Source organism: Hippocampus comes, unplaced genomic scaffold, assembly GCF_001891065.2.
Source record: "Hippocampus comes isolate QL1 unplaced genomic scaffold, H_comes_QL1_v1.1 scaffold282, whole genome shotgun sequence".
Classification (NCBI taxonomy): Eukaryota; Metazoa; Chordata; class Actinopteri; order Syngnathiformes; family Syngnathidae; genus Hippocampus; species Hippocampus comes.
In genome coordinates, this window is record NW_017806073.1 from 815,014 (window position 1) to 820,732 (window position 5,719).

The 5,719-nt window shown below is 39.6% G+C and overlaps 1 long non-coding RNA gene across 1 annotated transcript; it reads left to right on the forward strand.

The window, feature by feature from the left end:
• Positions 1-4,903: 4,903 nt before the first annotated feature.
• On the forward strand, positions 4,904-5,616 carry LOC109530533 (uncharacterized). The gene is made up of 2 exons (XR_002171021.1): positions 4,904-5,340; positions 5,433-5,616. It is a non-coding gene; the product is annotated as an uncharacterized LOC109530533 (long non-coding RNA).
• Positions 5,617-5,719: the final 103 nt, after the last annotated feature.

Below are 5,719 nucleotides of genomic sequence, written 5' to 3' on the forward strand. Positions count from 1 at the left end.
CCAGGGGAACGCATACCCCTCGGGGTACGTGATCACTTTGCAGGGGGAATGTAAAAACATTTAATAATTTATTTCCATAATCAATAACTGGGCACAGCCGGGCCAAAATCACAACAGCTGCATGTTAGCTCGAGTCTCATTCAACCTCAGATGGTTGATGAAAAGCGCTTAAAACTGCGATAGTGGTTCTGAACATTATTTTTCTCAAGTGTTTAGTTCCTCATATTTTAAGTTTAAGGGGGACTTATTCAAAGGAGCTCCTGTATTTATTTGGTGCTTATGTTATGAGTTAAATATCACAAAGCAAGGTTTTTCCTTAATTTGGATTCCGATGATTTCTTTATATTACTTATTTTCATGGGAACATGTTTCATTTGAGGTAAAAAAAAAAGAAGAAGAATGCCAAAGAATGAAATCAAAGAAGCGGAATAAAATGATTTTCGTTGAATAATCGGTTGCGTGGCGGCCCGGTAGCCCAGTGGTTAGCACGTTGACTTTCATTCAACCTCAGATGGTTGATGAAAAGCGCTTAAAACTGTGATAGTGGTTCTGAACGTTATTTTTGAAGTGTTTAGTTCCCCATATTTTAAGTTTAAGGGGAACTTATTCAAAGGAGCTCCAGTATTTATTTGGTGCTTATGTTATGAGTTAAATATCACAAAGGAAGGTTTTTCCTTAATTTGGATTCCGATAATTTCTCTATATTACATATTTTCATGGGAACATGTTTCATTTGAGGTTAAAAAAAGAAGAAGAATGTCAAAGAATGAAATTGAAGAAGCGGAATAAAATGACTTTCGTTGAATAATCGGTTGCGTTTATGTTTATTGATGTTTCTTTACTTTCGGAGAGTCATCATCATATATGAGTCAGGGGCTACTCAACTTAAAGGTTTGGAGGTACAGAAGCCAAAAATGGTTGAGAACCACTGGGGTAAAGCACCACATCTTTCAACAACACCCACTTTAGTCTGGCTGAAAAAGTGGGGTCAGGTTGCTGTGGTTGATCAGTGTTTGCTAGAGCTTTCACGCACGACTGTTGGGATTTTAAACGTTTCCAATAGAGTACAACATTTGTTTTGAATGTCAACACTTATTGTTCGCCCACGACTGAACGGACAAAGTGAACTAAAACCTTATCTGCATTTTATCTAAATGTTTGGCTTCCGGCATTTCACCCGCCACCTCAATCAGGTACACGAGCAGAGCAAGAATATTAGAAACAGCTCTCAGAATGATGCGGTGCAGTTTTATGAACAAACTATAAAAATAAATATTGATATATGGATATTTTGCTGACAGTGCCAACAAAGAAATTGCATTGCTATAGTTTTTTGTTACGAAAGACAGCTTGGTAATGAATGAATAAATAAACATAAGAAAGCTTGAGAAAGTTTCTCGGCAAGTGTACATTTACACATCACTATGATAATGCAATTTTGAAACCCAAATATACAGCATGCTGTAAAATTGCACTTTTGGATAATAATTAGAGCACATGTAGTTGGTGTGTGTGAATGCGGGACAGATACATGAAATAAATGATTGTACTCTGAGCATTTTTATATCTGTGTGTGAATTAGGATAATTCGCACTAACAATATTTTCAAAAGCATTAAGAACAGAAAATGCCTTTTTTTTTAATGAGAATATTCTCATTTGAACTCGGCCTACGTGTTTTGTAAACTTTGTTCTTGCGCTTGTTAGCTCATTGAAAAAAAATATATACATAGGATGCATCCGGACATCACCAATTGTGCACGAATCCTTTGTTGTAAGACGCTAAACATAATTCCTCTGAAATTCATGCACTATTTGTCATCGTATGTCTTGTCTGTCATGTTTGGATTGTATGTCTTGTTTGTGTGGAAAACTGGTCGATGAGTGACAATGAAGAGGATCCGGTTTTAAATCGTCTTGGGGTAGGATAAAATCTGTCCAATGGTCGCTCAGGAATGTTTTTCCCGAAATTAATCCATGAAATTCATTCATGAAAGCAAATGTAATCGCTGTTTCCAAGAGGACCATTTCACTGTGGTGGTTGCGGCACAGGGAGCAAAAAGTTCGCATTGGCACGCAGCCAAATGAAGAGATTTTTTTTTTTTCTTTTTCATTTGAAACACAACAGGCATCTGAATAAAAAGACAACAATGATCTTTTTACCTATCCCACTACAGGATCCGATAAGTGTATCTAATGGGTGGCCGATTGATACAATACAATGGAATACAATACATCGTTATTTATGTCGGGCTTTTCTGATTTTGTGGTTTAAAATGGGATAAGTATTAAAGACAAAAAGGGACCACTGTTTGATTGAAACTTCAAAGAGGAAGATATTAACCCTTTCAGGGACAGCGGTGACTACAGTGGACAGCGTATCCTGTTTTCAGGTTACAGGGTGCATGAAAGGATTAAACATTGGTTGAGACACTTGAATTACACTTGCTGTCGCAATGCATTTATCACTCATTATTTTCAGTTTACCAAAGGCTGGTTAGTAAGCCATTGAGTGGTAATATAACTCAGTTTTAAGCCATTAATTCACCTGGCTTCTTTATTCATTTCTTCATTTTCTCTGACTCCTCCATCTCTCAATGTCACCTCGCTGCAAAGGTTATGATTATCTCTTCAAAAATACATCGCTCACAAATTCCGTGTATAAACACGTCCCAACAGGATAACCTTGAGGATAAATTGTACACTGTGAGTGCAACTTCATGTATTGCATGTCACTTTAATTTCATTTTTCTTTATCAATGTCCGGCTGTCAGACAAAGTAGGATGGTTAATCACATTGTGCACCGCAATATATTTGGGTTGTGACTGTGACTTGGTGGTTTATGGCACCATCAATTCCAAAGACAGTCAGTGAGAGGCAGCTCATTAAAAAGACAGTGTTTGGATGATGCTTGATTAGTGTAGTACCCTTGACGAAAAGTTATGGCCTCAATACACGGACCATGTTTAGCAAGAAGCTACATTGAACAATGGCATTATTCATATTTTCCCATTGTCATGGTCAGGCTGAAGCCTTTTTGTCTGACAAAATGAGTCTTTAGCTCATTCGAATTTCATCGTAATTTTAAAGTATGACAGATGAGGAAGGCATACACTGGCAATCGCTGCCATTTTATTGCTATTATAGCTGCTCATCCACTTCATTCCGGCATTTTTTTAAATCCTGATAAGTCTACAAAGAGCAGGCAAAATGTTATGGATAACAAAAGTCAAGGCAGCAATGGACCCAAAATTGAATGGGAGACAGTTGGCAGAGGTTAAAGGGAGTGTTTAATTTAAGTGAGAGTCTGATGATCCAGCTCGGGACACACTGGTGAGGTTCCAGCTTAGTGTTGGAGAACTGACGATAAGTGGAAGGAATGGAACGAAGGATAAGTGTAGAATCAATGATAAGTGTAGAATCAAGTAGTCCGTGGTGGAAACGCGGAGCCAGGCTGTGCAGGGTGGCACTGGTAGAAAGACCATCAAAATGAAAAGGTTATGCACCAACGCTCAAAATGGCAAGTTTGGGCACGAGTAATGGCCGAATTAGCACTCATAATGCGTGAATCATCTGGCACCCGATTGCAGATCAGCAGAGGTCTTATCCAGGTGTGCAGTTAATCAGCAATCAACTGCAGGTGTGGGAACACCCTCCGGAAATCACCCCACCCAGCCTGACAATCAAAAGCAAGAGACAAACAGAAGGACCCTGGAAGTGGACTCGCCACAATAAAGGAGCAAGTAATACCGAATACACAGAAGGAAGAGGGTCTGCGACAACACAAAAATGTGTCATTCTAATATCAGTTCGAGTAGCCTCTGCCACTGAATACGCAACAAATTTTTTTATAGCGTGTACGAACCTAATATGCATTTGCTTGGGTGTGTCACTGTATCTTTTTTACTGTTTGAAGTAAAGGAAAGGCCAAAGCCCCATTCAGTTTTTCAAGCCAGCACTATCTTGCTCTCACCCACAATGGTTTAATTGCAAACTGGCACTTTCAAGTCGAGTCAAGGTTATTTATACAGGCCATAATCGCACAAAGGCTGAAAGAGCTTCAGAAGAGAGAATTAAAAAAAAAAAAATAAAGGCTGAAAGAGCTTCACAAGAGAGAATTAAAAAAAAAAATCCCGCAAGTCCTTCAAAATGCAGTCAACCACTTAGCCTATTGCATGACCAATTTTCTTCTCGTCTTTTCATCTATTTTGGAGGGACGTCCAGTTTTTCTCTATACACTGTATATATCAAAGACAGAATCAACTTATGTTTTACTGTAGAGAATGCAAATGGTAACATATGGCAGAATATAATATTATTGGGAGCGTGCGTGTTGTACAAACAAGAGTTTGCATGAAGTTTATGACAGGAGCCAATGCTCTTCGATGCCTTAGCACATCCAGATAATTTTGCCAGGATTTTATTTTCCTCACATGTTAGTACAGTATATTAGAGAGAGATACACATATTAACACCTATTCACACACTGGCACATTTTATCAGGATGGTGGTCAATGATGGACTATCGTGACACTGCCAGATGAAACGCGAGATGATGTTGGCAACAGCATCTGGCTGAAGACCAGCATTCAGTGTAAAGCCATGCAAACCCTCCAATATAGTGCTAGCCGCATGCTTGTGTGGCTTTACTCCGGCGTCATCTTTCATACCAAAGACATACATGTAAGGTTAATGTGGGACTCTAAATTGTCCATAGGTATGAATGAGAGTTTGAATGGTTGTGTGTGTGTGTGTTTTTATATATATATATATATTAGTAGTTTGATAATTTACTCCACAGCAGGAAGTACCAATCATCATTTATCCGGGTGATTCCCAATCATTGTGACGCAGCACATTGGGAAATGATGTAATTTCACTTAATTATTTTATGTACATGTAATGTATCTTTGTTTAGCTATCTATGTGGTATCACATAGTGACAGCCAGAACAATTGAATGTTCTTCCACTAGATGGCAGAAGTTAAAATTAACGAGTGTAATCCACCTGGTGCCATTCAGAGAACAGATAGCTCTGTTTTCAACTAGGTTGGGATATCCGGCTCTCTACCACTGAGCCATGCCGACCTGTTGCGCCATTGGCTTGCTCAAGGACGTGTTTTTCAAAACAGGCAGATAAAAGAATTACCTGCTTGTTCAGTTGGACCCTTTATGCTTGTCAAGGCAGTAGAGCGAGCCAATTATTTTTGTGCACGCAATTAAAAAAGTTAATTTGGACTCCTAAATGCCTTTCCCCAGCTGGCAATGACGTGAAGGAGATTTTTGCCAGTGCCAAGAGCGGAGACGAGTACCGAGTCTTGAAAATCGTCATCGAGGATGGTAAGCGTCCTCTGAGATTTTTAATTTTAATTTACAACAAGATCACATGTACGAGCAAGACGGTGACCTTTGACACATGTGTGCTTCTCCAGAGCAGCTGACAGTTGCCGACACCAAGAAGGCGTCAAAGAAGTGGGACCAGGAGTACGATGCCTTAGTGCTACCGCTGCTGGAGGACTCCCTCCCCTGCTACATCCTCTACCGGCTGGACTCCAGCAACAACCAGGGTTATGAATGGATCTTCCTCGCATGGAGTCCCGACCACTCTGCCGTAAGGCTGCTTTTACTTAACCGGTTCCAGTATCGTATATTGCCGGATTATAAACCGCTCTGGTGTACAAATCGCATCAGCCATAAAATGCATAATCAAGAAGGGGAA